We start from the raw sequence: 18,616 nt of genomic DNA on the forward strand, positions 1-18,616 counted from the left end.
CCTATTTTTCTCAGACTTTCTAACAACCTGCACCTACTTGTATTGTCAAACGCTTTTTAGATGTCGGAAAATCCTATTAACGTGTCTCAATTTCTCTTAAGTCTCTCTCTCTTTCTCTCACATCATCATCGCGACGTCATAACTAGTACAGTAGATATTATTTCCTAATAAAATATGTCTTCCGTACGTTTTGCATAGTTGAAATTACAATGAAATCCAGAACACTAGCTGCTTACAGGCGTTGTTAACTATCACTGCGAACACTTGAAAATGTCTATCCCGATCGGGACTCGAACCCGGGATCTCCTCCTTACATGGCAGACGCTCTGACCTTAATTTTTTTTTTTTTTTGAACTCATTTTGTTCTATATTGATCGTTGAATTTGTTCGGGGCGGACGTCCGATGACACTCGTTTAGGTTCTTCGTTGATCCATTCACTCAGTTTTTTGTTACAGAGGGTAGCTAACCCTCTGACCGAACACGCTGAGCTACCGCGTCGGCTGCAGATCAGAACTGTGTGCCGGACCGAGACTCGAGTGCTCTACCAACTGAGCTATCCAAGCACAAGAAAGTAAGTTGGAGATGCCGGGGATAGAACCCAGGGCCTTTCACATGCAAAGCGAACGCTCTACCACTGAGCTACATCCCCAGTTGACTGACCCACCGAGTACACAGAGGATAGTGGAAGTGCAGGGATTTACCTCTGGCACGCTCCCCGTGAGACCCACACATCCAACCTACTGTCCACATTACATTTTAATGTCCCTGCACACCGTATTCATTACTCGCGGTAGTCAGTCTACCAATACCCGTAAGAGTTTGAGCAATGTGAGTGCATCCGCGCTGAAGATCAGTGACCTGTAAGCCTTATCTATATGAAGATGGCATCTGTTCTTTTAGACATGTCCGAAAGAAGAGATACCATTAATAATCACGCAGCTCTCGAAGAATGAAATTATAATGTAATCTAGACCATTAGCTGCTTACAGGTGTTGATAAATATCAACGGGGACAGTTGAAATTGGCTGCCCCCACCGGTACTCGAAGTTGGAAGTGTGGGTCTCACGGGGAGCGTGCCAGAGATAAGACCCTGCAGTCGAACTATCCTCTGTGTCCTCGGTGACGCAGTCGGGTGCCGGCATGGTAGCTCAGCGTGTTCGGTCAGAAGGCGGATTGTTCTCTGTAATAAGAACACTGAGTGACGGAATCAACGATGAACTTGAACAGATGTCATGTGACGTCCGCCCAGACCAAACGAAATGAACAAAAAAAAAAAAAAAAAAAGACAAAAAAAGACCATGTAAGCAGGAGATGCCGGGTTCGAGTACCCGTCGGGGCAGACATTTTCAACTGTCCCCGTTGATGTTTATCAACCTCTGTAAACAGTTAATAGTCCGGATTTCATTGTAATTTCATTCTTCGAGAGCTGCAAGATCGCTACTGGTATCTGTTCTTTCGGACATAACCCTTTGACAATTGAGTCTTTCAGAGATGGTAGCCACTTGCTAAACATTCTATTTTACTGCGTAATGTCATCCAGACAATAAGATTTGTTGCTACATTAGAACATTCGGTAGTTTCAGAGAACGGTAAATAAACTAACTACAGTATAACGGTAATATGTCCGACGTCCGCGTTACATTACACCTGAATCAGTAGGTACGCCAACAGCACTCATGAATCATACATGACTAATGAGCACGAATCTAGCTACGGGGAGAACAGAACAGGTGCTAAATTCTCTGTACCTGAATATCTGTTGGCGCGATTTACACGTATTTGAATGAGTAATGGACTGTTATACAGCAGCGAGGGCTATAAGCGTCCGATGTTCTATGTATGAGACAAGTGGAGCTAATGTACTAATTGCAGCAAGAAATACGGATGTCGATAGGCCTATGTTGTTTCCTCTAGCTGAGTGGTTGGGTCACCGGAACAAACTGGAAACATTTTTAACGTAGTGGAAAGCAGGATGTGAGAACTATAACGAACGAATTCATAACCGTTTAGTGAACGAAACATACTGCCGGAAAAAAATGCAACACTCTCAAGGACAAGGTGCAGTGTCACCGCCAGACACCACACTTGCTAGGTGGTAGCCTTTAAATCGGCCGCGGTCCGTTAGTATACGTCGAACCCGCGTGTCGCCACTGTCAGTGATTGCAGACCGAGCGCCGCCACACGGCAGGTCTAGAGAGACTTACTAGCACTCGCCCCAGTTGTACAGCAGACTTTGCTAGAGATGGATCAATGACAAATACGCTCTCATTTGCCGAGACGATAGTTAGCATAGCCTTCAACTACGTCATTTGTTACGACCTAGCAAGGCGCCATTACCAGTTTATATTGAGATTGTCATTATGTATCCTCAAGAGCGATGTTCTCCAATTATGGATTAAAGTTAAGTATTCAATCAACTACGTTCCTTTCTTCATAGGATAATAACTTTACCTTGTTCCAGACCTCACGCCAGTCTGCGTGAGTTTAAACGCGTGCATTTCGGCCTCCTCTAGTTACACGGTGTTGGCTCTTCTGCCAACACATCACAAAGTAATTGTACAAATAAGTGACGTGACAAGTAGTTCATTATTGTAATACTTTATAACAAATTTAGTCCATATGAGACACACATGTCACAAGAAAGGGTGCCCAAACAGTGCTTGAAAACACAGTATACTCCTTTCTGGCGGCAACACAGGCGTGCGTTCTCGTATGGAAATGATCACAACGGTGCCGAATGCCGCCCTAAGCATCTTGAAACTTTTTCTGCAGTTCGGAAACGGTTCTTGCAGTCTCTGGAGAACGTAAGTTCGTACTTCACCATGACCCATACGTGTTCAGTAGGCGAGAGGTCTGGGAATCTTGCTGGCCAGGACAGTCGTTGTAGACCACAAAGAGGACCATGCATCGCAGTAGCCGTATGTGCTGTCGAAGAAATTATAGCGGCACGAGGATAACAACCTATACAATGTAGTGGACACAGATTAATTTACGAAGCATAAATACCAAATACACTGAACAGCTGAAACTCGTACACCTGCCTAAGATCGTGTAGGCCCCCTAGAGTACGAAAAATGCCGCAACCTGACATGGCATTGACTCGACTAATGTCTAAAGTACTGCCGGAGAAAATTGGCACCATGAATTGTGCAGGGCTAACCGTAAATCCGTAAGAGTACGAGGGGGTGGAGATCTCTTCTGAAAAGCGCGTTGCAAGGCATCCCTGATATGCTCAATAACGTTCACGCCTGAAGAGTATGGTGACCAGCAGAAGTGTTTAAACTCAAAAGAGTGTTCCTGGAGCCACTCTGTAGTAATTCTGGACGTACGGGGTGTCTCATTGTCCTGCTGTAATTGCCTAAGTCGGTCGGAATGCACAGTGGACATGAATGGATGCAGATGATCAGACAGGATGCTTAAGTACGTGTCACCTCTCATAGTCGTATCTACACGTATCAGGGGGTCCCACATCACTCCAACTGCGCACGCCCCACACCATTACAGAGCCCCCACCAGCCTGAACAATCCCCTGCTAACATGATGGGTCCATGGATTCAGGATCTTGTTTCCATACCCGCACACGTCCATCCACTCGATACAATTTGAAACGAGACTCATCCGACCAGGAAGCTTGTTTCCAGTCATCAACAGTCCAATGTCGGTGATGACGGCCACAGGCGAGGCGTAAAACTGTGTGACGTGCAGTCATCAAGGGTACACGAGTGGGCCTCTGGCTCCGAAAGCCCATATCATCATGTTTCGTTGAATAGTTTGCACGCTGACACTTTTTGATAGCCCAGCACTGAAATCTGCAGCAATCTGCGAAAGAGTTGCAGTTCTGTCACTTTGAACGATTCTCTTAAGTCGTCGCTGGTCCCATTCTTACATTATCCTTTTCCGACTGCAACGATGCCAAAGATTTGATGTTTTACCGAATTCCTGGTACTCACGGTACACTCATGAAATGGTCGTACGGGAAAATCCCCACTCCATCGCTGCTTCGGAGAAGCTGTGTCCCATCGCTCGTGCACCGACTATAACACCACGTTCAAACTCACTTAAATCTTGATAATCTGCCATTGTAGCAGCAGTAACCGATCTAACAACCGGGCCAGACACTTGTTGTCTTATATAGGCGTTACCGGCTACAGCGCCGTATTCTGCCTGTTTATATATCTCTGTATTTGAATACGCGTGCCTGTACCAGTTTCTTTGGCGTTTCAATGTATTACCGCAAGTTTTGCTGATCCCCCTTCCCACACCATGGAGCGTGGGGTGAGACCTGTTTGGGACCTGGGTGTCATGGGAGAAAGAATAGGCCACTCACCAGCACTACGCCTTACGTCCACCACCCGCGTACAGACAGAACCTACTCTTATAACTGAAAGCAAGAGAGTGCCATTCTACTTTCCAATCTATTCTTTCATGCCACCAGAGTAGCAGCGCTTGGCAGAGTCGTGTTGTCAGTAGTAGCTTGGCCAGAGGCAAGCGTCATTTTAATCCTGCTACAAGGGTACGGTTACCAAAGACCCCTGATGACACTACAGGCGCATCTTGGTGTGCGTCTGTACGATGCAAACTTCCAGAACTTGCTCTGCAATTGTCGAAATGTTCCACAGACGACTGCTGAAAGTGGCGACAAACCACTGATACATTGTGCCCAACACGTGCAACGATCCGGTGATCGTCTCTCCAGCTTCCTGCAGACTCACAATGCGACCTCGTTCAAAAGGCTGAAGTCATTCGACAAGAACACGCACTCGTCGGGTGGTGCATGATTGTAGCCTAGAACGAATGTTTCAATTACAGCTCATCCCTAAACTCGGCACAATTACTGGCTGCAGATACAAAGCAGAAGGCGCACAGGCAGGCCTGGTGATCTCCGTCTAATTGCCGATGACTGTGGCAAATGAATCACGCTACATGCATATACCGAGTGGTTATAATTATACTGACGGTGCTCCGAGTGCTGTAGTGTGGCCTATATATATCGCATGGTGCTGAGGCATCGTAGGTGTGTATTAACCGGTGAGCCAGCAGAGAATGCTCAGAAAAATGACAGTTCCACTATCTGCCAGCAGGTGAAAATATGGCGCTGTAAGAATGGGTAATGTTCTCCTGTTTTGACGTCAGTCTGTTGTTTGTCGCTTGGTGATGAGTGTTGATTTCTAACGGTTGGTGTAAAGGGTTAAGAAGGCTGAAGTATTCCATAGGAAACGCAGTGGTCATTAAGAAAAAAGAACGTGTACTCTACACTTGTTTCATGAAAACGGCAGCCAAAACAGCGGTGTTTATTTACAACCATCCGGTACTGTACTGTGGTGCCAACGAACACAGTCCTTTATGGTTTTATGTTGGTGGTGTACAAGCTTACCGAGTATCGAATCACATTTGCAGTTGGATTCAGGACTTACTTACAGCCAGGACGCAACACGTCCTTCTTAATAGAACAAACTCAACAGATAGGTAATATCGGAAGTATCACAAGCGGTTGTTGTAAAGTGGCCAGCGCAGTATGAATGTAGATGTAGATGAAGTATACTGTGTAATGTGAGGAGGGTGCAACAGCACATATGAGATGGGACCAGGCTTGTAGTACTACAACAACTTTGTTTTACTTACTGTTTTTTTTTTTTTAGGAAGAATCCTTCACTCAGCAGTAGAGTCTACAATGTCGTATGGAGAAAGAGGAAGTTTAAGATTTAAAGTCTCGGAGATGACGGACGTCGTTAGAGATGGAGCATGAGCTATGATTCCGGAAAGATGTGGCAGGAAAACGGCCCTTTTCAAAGGAACCATTCAAGCTTTTTCATTAAGCAGTTTAGGGAAAGCCTAAATAAAGGTAGCTGGAGAAAATTTTAACAGCCGACCTCCTGCATTTGATACATGAAATGTATCCGCATTAGCAAATATGGACTGTCATCAGCTGCACGGTGGAATGATGACAGTAAAAATTTGTGCCAGACCGGCGCTCGTAGTCGAATTTTCCACTTATCGCGAGCGATCGGCTTACCATGAGGCATCTGAACAATACTCACGGCTATACTTAGACTTCCATATGAAGGGCTTATTTCAATAGTGGTACAAGTTCAAATGGTTCAAATGGCTCTGAGCACTATGCGACTTAACTTCTGAGGTCATCAATCCCCTAGAACTTAGAACTACTTAAACCTAACTAACCTAAGGACATCACACACATCCATGCCCGAGGCAGGATTCGAACCTGCGACCGTAGCGGTCGCGCCTAGAACCGCTCGGCCACTCCGGCCGGCGGTGGTACAAGTCCGGTTTTGTTCATATTGAGATACAGAGTCCTAAAGTTAAATGAGCGCTGAAAAATCTGCAATTGAGATACTAGAAATATTCAAGCATATGGCTTCTTGCTAGAGATTAACCTTTCTTTCTGTTTGTTTGGCTCATTAATTTCAGACACGTTATAGACAGAAAAGTGGAGGTAATGGACTTGTACCACTACTGAAATAAGCCCTACATATGTCATCCACCATGTGTCCACAACCTGCACTCGCACGTTCGTCACGTATATGTCAGTACTTTTAATTACACATCTGAACAACACAGGTACTGCAAGCGACTTCCAATTGAAATGTCACGTCTGTACGGGATTATACATAATGAATGTACAAGAGCAGCTTGTAGGCACATGGTCGACGTCATATGGAAATTTGGGCCTGGCAGTGAGCCGTCAAGTAGACTAATGGTAAGGCGATTGCTCAGGATAAGAGGGAAATTCGGGTTCGAGTCCCGGCCTGGCACCAATTTTCACTGTCGTCATTTCATTATACTGCTAATTGTTGTCTACGTTCACAAATGCGAATACATTTCATGTAGTTCACAACGGCTGTAGCCGCCGCAATGGATGTTCGTTCGGACAGGCATGCATATTCGAAGGAATTTGGCGACGTGTGTACTTCGGAACAACACAGGCACTGCAATCTAGTTTCCTACACGGGAGTCCAGTGTGTTGGCCACTGCGCCACTTCGCTGTGCTGTTGTGAAAGTTCCGACAGAATGAAACAGCGTGCTGCAGCGAGACTCGAATTCGGAGTAGTTCAAATGTTCAAATGTGTGTGAAATCTTATGGGACTTAACTGCTAAGGTTATCAGTCCGTAAGCTTACACAATACTTAAACTAAATTATCCTAAGGGCAAACACACACACCCATGCCCGAGGGAGGACTCGAACCTACGCCGGGACCAATTCGGAGTAGTGCTATTATCGAATGAGCTTTACACGCTGCTGTCGACCCGACGACAATCCTGCTTTGCCGTGTTCGAAACTTCGCAAAACCTCTCCAGCAAACTTTGCTGAAATAGCACTCTTTGAAGAAGCGGTACCACGAATTGACGTTTTTAGCCAATACCTTGCCGTTGTAGTGTTCCTATATATTAACATTCTCCGGGAACAATTAAGGTGGGATGGCTTAGATGCACTTGGTCAAATATTTATCAGCTATAGTATTCAAGCCAAACGACTTGTAGAACGTTTGTTACGACTTTGACAAATAATAAGTGCTCAAATAATAACTTATTACCACAAAAAATGAGGTAAATATTTTCGATAATTATGCATATTCTGCATCGAAGCTCATATCCGTAATACTGGCTAAAAAGAAAACTTCTTATTCGATATTTAGTGGTAAAGAAGCAGTTCTCCAAATAAAATTATTTTACTAATATTTTTGTCAGAGGCTGAAGAGAAATTTTTGGGGCACATTTTCTGGAAATCCTCTTTAATGCATCGCATTGTGTTGTGAGAACTGTATCACAAAATGAGGGACACAGATGTTTGGCATCTTGATGCGCTTTTAGTCCGTTGACATTACTAGATACGTTCTTACTCAAAAACGGAACAAGGAAGTCCAGAGTTTAATTCCATGCTAACATCAAGATGGTTTGAGGCAGAAAAAAAGCGAGAATGGAATCTGGCCCGTCCCTTGCTGGGGAAAAAAGAGGAAGAGGAAGAAGAAGGAAAACATGCCAATATTCATTAGAAATGACGAAAAACCAGATCACGAACGCTGCTAGTCGACTGTCCTCACCTCAGTTAGTTACGTATTTGTACGTACTAGGTTTGGGGTGTATAAGATAAACAAAAATTACGGAGACGTAATAGGTGAAACACAAACTTTTTATTTCTCTGATTTCCATTGAGATAGGGTTTGCAGTTAGACTGAGTTCTTTGAAAGATTTTATGATGCCTATTTATTTCTCGTTGGCTTTGACATATGAGAACTTACTTTGTGATGCTAAAATTATTTCACTAGACTACATAACTCTAGTTATAAATCTTTATTATTATTAATGGTACTGAGATTGATTGCAATGGCGAGGCATGTCTGAAGAAATCTCGATTTATTTACAGCCAAAGTAAACTGTATTTTGTGGGATACGAAATGGGTGTATATAATTAATGGAATGAAATGTAGAGGCAGCGATTAATCGTTGGGGTCTGGACTTCATTCCAGCCATGCTTTCCAAGCGAGTAGTCGGGCTACGTCAGATAATTGATTCACAAATGTTTATGGCCGGTTCTTTAAGTTTTTATAGCAGCGATTATTTTTAATCGTTTAGCGTAGTGGCACGAGTTATTAAGTGTTTCCTTTCTTCATCCAGGTTGCCAAAGCAATATATATGATCATCTACAATGGCCTCTTTATTACTAACGCCACTTCACGGTGTGTGGCGAAGTGTGCCTGAGGTAACACAAGTATTTCCCCCCTCACCCGTGCCATTAGCGAATAGTACGAGGGATGGAGAATAGGCTGCGAATATTCTTCTTCTCAGAAGTCAGATTATTATTTAACATCAACTTCCCTAACCGTTGCCTCACCGTTCTCTTGTCTCAACATGAAGGATAGACAACCTGCACTGATCAAGAAAGTTTTTCTCGAAAGCATTCCTTTGTTATAGCAAGATACGTTCTCTTCAATACATACAAAATATATGCATTCCTACAGCTAGGCAAAATACTTCGTGGGAACCACTTCATCCCACGCGTTCTGACAACGGCACTGTGAAGTCCATCAGTGGCATCTTTCGAGATCCACCCTTCAAGCGACCGGGTCACCGTGTCTTTCACGATAGGCGTCTAGTCCCTATAATTCACGGCCTTTGGTTACTCGTTTCGGAGTAGTATGTGCCCTCTTTGTCTACTTAGTTTCTGGCTTAATTTGGAATCTTGTCTGGCTAACACATTATAGCATGCTAAAATAAATTTGTGTCACTTCTTCAATCGGCTCAAAACCAATTTACGTGCTTGATCGCTTCACAGAAATTGCTATACAATTATTTTGACTGTAGAAGGTCCTGTTTCTTGTTGTGACACGTGTCGTTTATTCATTCAGCTCAACTTGGAAAGTGGGATAATATAATGAAGAAGTGATGAATAGTACCCAGTATTTTGACTCATTCGTGATGGGTAAACTGAAACAAATCCTACGTAATATTACTGAAGTTTCTGTGTATTTACTATAATAAAACAATTTAAATACGATTGCGCATGATTGTCTACCCCCTGAGGTGACTGGAGTATTGTGTACTTTAGAAGGGAGATATATTAAACATAGAACCTACCTCCGTGAAAATTGTCAGCACTTAAACTTCCTGGCGCTTAGCGTCATTGACCGGGAGGCCCTTTGCGGGGCAGGTCCGGCCGCCCTGGTGCAGGTCTTATTACATTCGACGCCACATTGGGCGACCTGCGCGCCGGATGGGGATGAAATGATGGTGAAGACAACACAACACCCAGTCCCTGAGCGGAGAAAATCTCCGACCCATCCGGGAATTGAACCCGGGCCCGTAGGACGGCAATCCGTCACGTTAACCACTCAGCTATCGGGGCGGACATTAGAATAGTGAAATGTATTTAAAGAGTAACATAGAATGTGTAATCACTATTATTTCCACATTTCAAAGATTTTTAAAGGTATGTTTTTGGATGATCAGTCACCACTAACATAGTCTTGGTGTGTCTTATCCAGTTCATGCAGCATGATCTCAAGCAAAGCACCCAGCATACCTGTACCACAGTTCTCTGTCTACCTACTTGTCCACAGATGCAGCATAACACACAACGTATCCTCGGCAGGATGCCATCTACCAGCAGGACAGTGCAACGTGTCACACAGCTGGCAGTGTTCTTGCGTTGTTCGAAGAGCACCAGGATGAGTTTACCGTTCTCCCCCGGCCACCAAACTTTTTTTCCCCCGGCACCTTTATCCTCTTGTGCCAACTTCGCAGAAATTTCATGCTCACGTGAACATCTCCGTTGGTGATAGTACAGCTCGCATAGGCAGGATGCACTGCACCGCACAGCAGTCTCCCACAGCTTCGCAGTGCTGCATTCAGGCGCGGAAGGGAAGATTCATTTTAGAAACAAATTCTGTTCTGTGCCTATCCCACTGCCAAGGTACCTCTAGTCCTGAAACTCAGTACGGATATGGAGAGGCATTGCGAAGAGTTGGGTACAAGGAGAGAGGTATTGTTTAATATAAATTATAAGAAGTATATAAGTCAGATGTGATATTTCTGTTGGTGAGGCCATTGACTGTACAAGGAGAAAGTCGGATTTCAAGGCCCATTTCAGTGCACAGCTTAGTGCATCAGGGAGTTTGATATTACGGGTGTGTTGATGAAAGTGGATTGCTCTCATTCTGATTGCGACAGGTCCGGAACCGTTGAAAGGCACTCTTTCCTTCAAGGTCAGTCATTTCCATCAAAATCCTAGGCTTCTGTATAATGAATAAACATCGAAGGTGAAATAGATTGACGCATCTATACTCAACACAACTTTCCAGATCATTAAATACAAAATGCGAAGTTGGCAACCCCACCATCTATATATCCTGGCTACAGGTAGGTATCCTGCAACAAGGGGGCTATATAATGTTACTGAGAACTGTTGCCGTTCGAACCATCGATTTCAGTACACACTGTTCATTTCTTAGCACACTTGTAACACTCCTTGACTACATTCGAAACTCCTTATTTCTAGAGGAAGAGAGGGATTAGACGTCATGTGTTACCATCAAATAACGCCGGAAGGAAAGAGAAGACCTTAAGGACCTTATCTAGTCAGACTATAACATATGTAGAAATAATTCAAAAGCCAAGATCTCTTAAATACTATTTAATGGATAACCGGTTTCAACACACTAAAGGTGCCATCATCGGGTGCGAATATAGCTTAACATTTATAAACCATTTGGATAAAACGATACATGAGGCAGCCCAATGATTTTATATCAGCTGGTCTGCCTCATGTATCGTCATATCCAAATGGTTTATAAATGTTAAGCTACATTCAGATCCGATGATGGCACCTTTAGTGTGTTGAACCGGTTATCCATTAAACAGTATTTAAGCGATCTTAGTTTTGAATAATCAACGAAAGGATAACGTTCTACGAGTCGGGGCGTGGAATGTCAGAAGCTTGAACGTGGTAGGGAAACTAGAAAATCTGAAAAGGGAAATACAAAGGCTCAATCTAGATATAGTAGGGGTCAGTGAAGTGAAGTGGAAGAAAGACAAGGATTTCTGGTCAGATGAGTATCGGGTAATATCAACAGCAGCAGAAAATGGTAAAACAGGTGTAGGATTCGTTATGAATAGGAAGGTATGGCAGAAGGTGTGTTACTGGGAACAGTTCAGTGACCGGGTTGTTCTAATCAGAATCGACAGCAGACCAACACCGACAACGATAGTTCAGGTATACATGCCGACGTCGCAAGCTGAAGATGAACAGATAGAGAAACTGCATGAGGATATTGAAAGGGTAATGCAGTATGTAAAGGCGGACGAAAATCTAATAGTCATGGGCGACTGGAATGCAGTTGTAGGGAAAGGAGTAGAAGAAAAGGTTACAGGAGAATATGAGCTTGGGACAAGGAATGAAAGAGGAGAAAGACTAATTGAGTTCTGTAACAAGTTTCAGCTAGTAATAGCGAATACCCTGTTCAAGAATCGCAAGAGGAGGAGGTATACTTGGAAAAGGCCGGGAGATACGGGAAGATTTCAATTAGATTACATCATGGTCAGACGGAGATTCCGAAATCAGATACTGGATTGTAAGGCGTACCCAGGAGCAGATATAGATTCAGATCACAATATAATAGTGATGAAGAGTAGGCCGAAGTTCAAGACATTGGTCAGGAAGAATCAATACGCAAAGAAGTGGGATACGGAAGTACTAAGGAATGGCGAGATACGTTTGAAGTTCTCTAACGCTATAGATACAGCAATAAGGAATAGCGCAGAAGGCAGTACAGTTGAAGAGGAATGGACATCTCTAAAAAGGGCCATCACAGAAGTTGGGAAGGAAAACATAGGTACAAAGAAGGTAGCTGCGAAGAAACCATGGGTAACAGAAGAAATACTTCAGTAGATTGATGAAAGCAGGAAGTACAAACATGTTCCGGAAAAATCAGGAATACAGGAATACAAGTCGCTGAGGAATGAAATAAATAGGAAGTGCAGGGAAGCTAAGACGAAATGGCTGCAGGAAAAATGTGAAGTCATCGAAAAAGATATGATTGTCGGAAGGACAGACTCAGCATACAGGAAAGTCAAAAAAACCTTTGGTGACATTAAAAGCAACGGTAGTAACATTAAGAGTGCAATGGGAATTTCACTGTTAAATGCAGAAGAGAGAGCAGATAGGTGGAGAGAATACATTGAAAGCCTCTATGAGGGTGAAGATTTGTCTGCTGTGATAGAAGAAGAAACAGGAGTCGATTTAGAAGAGATAGGGGATCCAGTATTGGAATCGGAATTTAAAAGAGCTTTGGAGGACTTACGGTCAAATAATGCAGAAGGGATAGATAACATTCCATCAGAATTTCTAAAATCATTGGGGGAAGTGGCGACAAAAGACTATTCACGTTGGTGTGTAGAATATATGAGTCTGGCGACATACCATCTGACTTTCGGAAAAGCATCATCCACACAATTCCGAAGACGGCAAGAGCTGACAAGTGCGAGAAATATCGCACAATCAGCTTAACAGCTCATGCATCGAAGCTGCTTACAAGAATAATATACAGAAGAATGGAAAAGAAAATTGAGAATGCGCTAGGTGACGATCAGTTGGCTTTAGGAAAAGTAAAGGGACGAGAGAGGCAATTCTGACGTTAAGGCTAATAATGGAAAAAGAAAAGTCAAGACACTTTCATAGGATTTGTCGACCTGGAAAAAGCGTTCGACAATATAAAATGGTGCAAGCTGTTCGAGATTCTGAAAAAAGTAGGGGTAAGCTATAGGGAGAGACGGGTCATATACAATATGTACAACAACCAAGAGGGAATAATAAGAGTGGACAATCAAGAACGAAGTGCTCGTATTAAGATGGGTGTAAGACTAGGCTGTAGCCTTTCGCCCCTACATCGAAGAAGCAATGATGGAAACCAAAAGAAAGTTTGAGGAGTGGAATTAAAATACAAGGCGAAAGGATATCAATGAGACGATTCGCTGATGACATTGCTATCCTGAGTGAAAATGAAGAAGAATTAAATGATCAGCTTAACGGAATGAACAGTCTAATGAGTACACAGTATGGTTTGAGAGTAAATCGGAGAAAGACGAAGGTAATTAGAAGTAGTAGAAATGAGAACACCAAGAAACTTAACATCAGGATTGATGGTCACGAAGTCAATGAAGTTAAGGAATTCTGCTACCTGGGCAGTAAAATAACCAATGACGGACGGAGCAAGGAGGACATCAAAAGCAGACTCGCTATGGCAAAAAAGGCATTTCTGGCCAAGAGAAGTCTACTAATATCAAATACCGACCTTAATTTGAGGAAGAAATTTCTGAGGATGTACGTCTGTAGTACAGCATTGTATGGTAGTGAAACATGGACTGTGGGAAAGCCGGAAGAGAAGAGAATCGAAGCATTTGAGATGTGATGCTTTAGACGAATGTTGAAAATTAGGTGGACTGGTAAGGTAAGGAATGAGGAGGTTCTAAGCTGAATCGTAGAGGAAAGGAATATGTGTAAAACACTGATAAGGAGACGGGACAGGATGATAGGACATCTGCTAAGACATGGAAATGGAAATGAGCGTTTGGCGTCATTGGCCGGGAGGCCCCTCGCGGGGCAGGTCCGGCCGCCATATCGCAGGTCTTATTACATTCGGCGCCACATTGGGCGACCTGCACGCCGGATGGGGAGGAAATGATGATGAACACAACACCCAGTCCCTGAGCGGAGAAAATCTCCGACCCAGCCGGGAATCGAACCCGGGCCCAGAGGACGGCAATCCGTCACGCTGACCACTCAGCTACTGGGGCGGACTGCTAAGACATGAGGGAACGACTTCCATGGTACTAGAGGGAACCGTATAGGGCAAAAACTGTAGAGGAAGACAGAGATTGGAATACGTCAAGCAAATAATTGAGGACGTAGGTTGCAAGCGCTACTCTGAGATGAAGAGGTTAGCACAGGAAAGGAATTCGTGGCGGGCCGCATCAAACCAGTCAGTAGACTGATGACCAAAAAAAAAAAGTTTTGAATTATTTCTACAACAGAGTGATCGCCCCACTACGCACTGTATGTTCACTGCAATATAGCATATGTTGTTGGGTGGGGTCCGCCTTTAGGAAAACACAGTTTTGTTTGTTGTCCCAGAAATGTTTCACTGCAGTTGCAGCATCATTAGTGGGTTTCTTATTATTACAGCTGTGAAACATAAGGAACAAAAATAAAATTCACCGTGGAAACAGAAAACAACAAAATGTTAAATTTCCTTGACCTCACAATATACAGATACAACAACCAACACCAATTAAGAAAGACACCCAACGCACAAAAACTAAAACCTTCTCACCAACTTACAAACACACAGAACACACAAACGAGCACATATGAACAAGAAACAACCACAACAACAAACGAGTGGTTCACTCTCACCTACAACAAGAAAGCAGCACACAGAATAAGCAACATACTCAAAAAACAAGGGCTAAAAATAGCTTAGAGGACAGATAACTCAACACAGAGGAAACTAAGGGCAACCAACACACGTACAGACATACACGACACATCTGGTATTTATCAACTAACGTGTCAAGACTTCAAATCAGTTTATATAGGACAGACAAGCAGAAACTTTAATACCAGTTGCACAGAACACGGAAGAACATTTAAAAGTAATAGCTGACATTCCACATTTGCTGAACACCTTATGGACAATAAACATAGCCCAACAGACATCAACACTGATTTAAAAATTCTCAAATGCAGCAACAGCCCCCCACCAAAACTGATAACTGAAGACAATTATCATATACAAAAAGCCGTAGTTGAGAGAAAGGAAGGAATAAATTAATACACAGATCCCTGCAATGGAAATCTGTTCTCCGCCCTCAAAGAATTATTAGATAACACCAACCTATAGAACTCCCCACCACACACACACACACACACACACACACACACACACACACAGACGGACAGACACATACATACACACATACACATAAAACTAACAATAAATAAATAAATATTTATAATTATAATAATAATGATAAATCCTCAAACCTGCTCTCTCTCTCTCTCCCTGTCTCTCCCTCCCTCTCTTTCACACACACACACACACACACACACACACACACACACAAACACACACACCTCTGAGAGATTCTAAACAATTGCCCATGACATTTTCAGCTGTTCCACTGTCCTCGACTTTGTTTTCACACAGTCAACTGTTCCACTGCCCGCCATCTTGTTTTTAAGCTGGTAAACAGTGACAATGACAGTTACAACTCAATACACAGAACTTGACAATGGAGAAGATGACGGAAAAAGAAAACGTAAGTGACACATAATGTAAATTGATACACGCCCTGCCCCCCCCCCCCCCCCCCACACACACACACACAACATTTCATAAAAATTATTAATTTCTGGCATAGCCATAACGGTTTAGAAATCGTAATTTTTGCGTAAATATTTTGCCTACATTAAGTTGTATATAGTTGCAGATGACAAGCTGTAAGGAAAAACACACACTGTAAAAACGTAATACAGCAGGGCAGCCACACCATGTGGTAAGAAGGTTGTTGTTGTTGTGGTTTTCAGTCCTGAGACTGGTTTGATGCAGCTGTCCATGCTAATCTATCCTGTCCAAGCTCCTTCATCTCCCAGTACCTACTGCAACCTACATCCATCTGAATCTGCTCAGTGTATTCATCTCTTGGTCTCCCTCTACGATTTTTACCCTCCATGCTGCCCTCCAATGCTAAATTTGCGATCCCTTGATGCCTCAGGACATGTCCTACCAACCGATCCCTTCTTCTAGTCAAGTTGTGTCACAAACTTCTCTTCTCCCCAATCCTATTCAATACCTCCTCATTAGTTACGTGATCTACCCACCTAATCTTCAACATTCTTCTGCAGCACCACATTTCGAAAGCTTCTATTCTTGTCCAAACTATTTATTGTCCATGTTTCACTTCCACACATGGCTACACTCCATTCAAATACTTTCAGAAATGACTTCCTGACAAACCTATACTCGATGTTAACAAATTTCTCTTCCTCAGAAACGCTTTCCTTGCCATTGTCAGTCCACATTTTATATCCTCTCTATTTCGACCATCATCAGTTATTTTGCTCCCCAAATATCAAAACTCCTTTACTACTTTAAGTGTCTCGTTTCCTAATCTAAAACCCTCAGCATCACCAGACTTAATTCGACTACATTCCATTATCCTTGTTTTGCTTTTGTTGATATTCATCTTATATCCTCCTTTCAAGACACTGTTCATTCCGTTCAACTGCTCTTCTAGGTCCTTTGCTGTCTCTGACAGAATTACAATGTCATCTGCGAACCTCAAAGATTTTATTTCTTCTCCCTGGATTTTAATACCTACTCTGAACTTTTCTTTTGTTTCTTTTACTGCTTGCTCAATATACAGATTGAATAACATCGGGGATAGACTACAAACCCTTTCATGCCCCTCGAGTCTTATAACTGGCATCTGGTTTCTGTACAAATTGTAAATAGCCTTTCGCTCCGTGTATTTTACCCCCTGCCACCTTTAGAATTTCAAAGAGAGTATTCCAGTCAACATTGTCAAAAGCTTTCTCTAAGACTACAAATGCTAGAAACGTAGGTTTGCCTTTCCTTAATCTTTCTTCTAAGATAAGTCGTAAGGTCAGTATTGCCTCACGTGTTCCAACATTTCTACGGAATCCAAACTGATCTTCCCCGAGGTCGGCTTCTACCAGTTTTTCCATTCGTCTGTAAATAATTCGCGTTAGTATTTTGCAGCTGTGACTTATTAAACTGATAGTTCGGTAATTTTCACATCTGTCAACACCTGCTTTCTTTGGGATTGGAATTATTATAGTCTTCTTGAAGTCTGAGGGCATTTCGCCTGTCTCGTACATCTTGCTCACCAGATGGTAGAGTTTTGTCAGGACTGGCTCTCCCAAGGCCGTCAGTAGTTCTAATGGAATGTTGTCTACTCCCGGGTCTTTGTTTGGACTCAGGTCTTTCAGTGCTCTGTCAAACTCTTCACGCAGTATCGTATCTCCCATTTCATCTTCATCTACATCCTCTTCCATTGCCACAATATTGTCCTCAAGTACATCGCCCTTGTATAGACCCTCTATATACTCCTTCCACCTTTCTGCTTTCCCCTCTTTGCTTAGAACTGGGTTTCCATCTGAGCTCTTGATATTCATACAAGTGGCTCTCTTTTCTCCAAAGGTCTCTTCAATTTTCCTGTAGGCTGTATCTATCTTACCCCTACTGAGTTACATTTGTCCTCTAGCCATGCCTGCTTAGCCATTTTGCACTTCCTGTCGATCTCATTTTTGAGACGTTTGTATTCCTTTTTGCCTGCTTCACTTACTGATTTTTTGTATTTTCTCCTTTCATCAATTAAATTCAGTATCTCTTCGGTTACCCAAGGATTTCTACTAGCCCTCAACTTTTTACCTACTTGATCCTCTGCTGCCTTCACTACTACATCACTCAGAGCTACCCATTCGTCTTCTACTATATTTCTTTCCCCCATTCCTGTCAATTGTTCCCTTATGCTGTCCCTGAAACTCTCTACAACCTCTGGTTTAGTCAGTTTATCCAGGTCCCATCTCCTTAAATTCCCCCTTTTTGCCATTTCTTCCGTTTTAATCTACAGTTCATAACCAATAGATTGTGGTCAGAGTCCACATCTGCCCCTGGAAATGTCCTACAATTTAAAACCTGGTTCCTAAATCTCTGTCTTACCATTATATAATCTATCTGATACCTTTTAGTATCTCCAGGATTCTTCCACGTATACAACCTTCTTTTATGATTCTTGAACCAAGTGTTAGCTATGATTATGCTCTGTGCAAAATTCTACAAGGCGGCTTCCTCTTCCATTTCTTCCCCCCCAATCCATATTCACCTACTATGTTTACTACTATGTGCGGGGGGCGGGGGAAGGGGAACGTGGGAAACAGAACAGCCGCTGACGCAATGCGGAAACGATGCGATTCATATGACGTCCAAAAGTTCATGATCGTTAGCTTTCGGCGAAAGGTGGAAGCCTTTCCGAAATGGCTAAATTTGAAAACTGTTCGCGTGCCACAGTGTTTAAAGT

At 43.0% G+C, this 18,616-nt stretch overlaps 1 non-coding gene across 1 annotated transcript; it reads right to left on the reverse strand.

Moving 5' to 3' along the window:
* Positions 1-578: 578 nt before the first annotated feature.
* On the reverse strand, positions 579-650 carry Trnaa-ugc. The gene has a single exon. It is a non-coding gene; the product is annotated as a tRNA-Ala (tRNA).
* Between the last annotated feature and the right edge of the window lie 17,966 nt (positions 651-18,616).

Source organism: Schistocerca americana, chromosome 2, assembly GCF_021461395.2.
Source record: "Schistocerca americana isolate TAMUIC-IGC-003095 chromosome 2, iqSchAmer2.1, whole genome shotgun sequence".
NCBI lineage: Eukaryota > Metazoa > Arthropoda > Insecta > Orthoptera > Acrididae > Schistocerca > Schistocerca americana.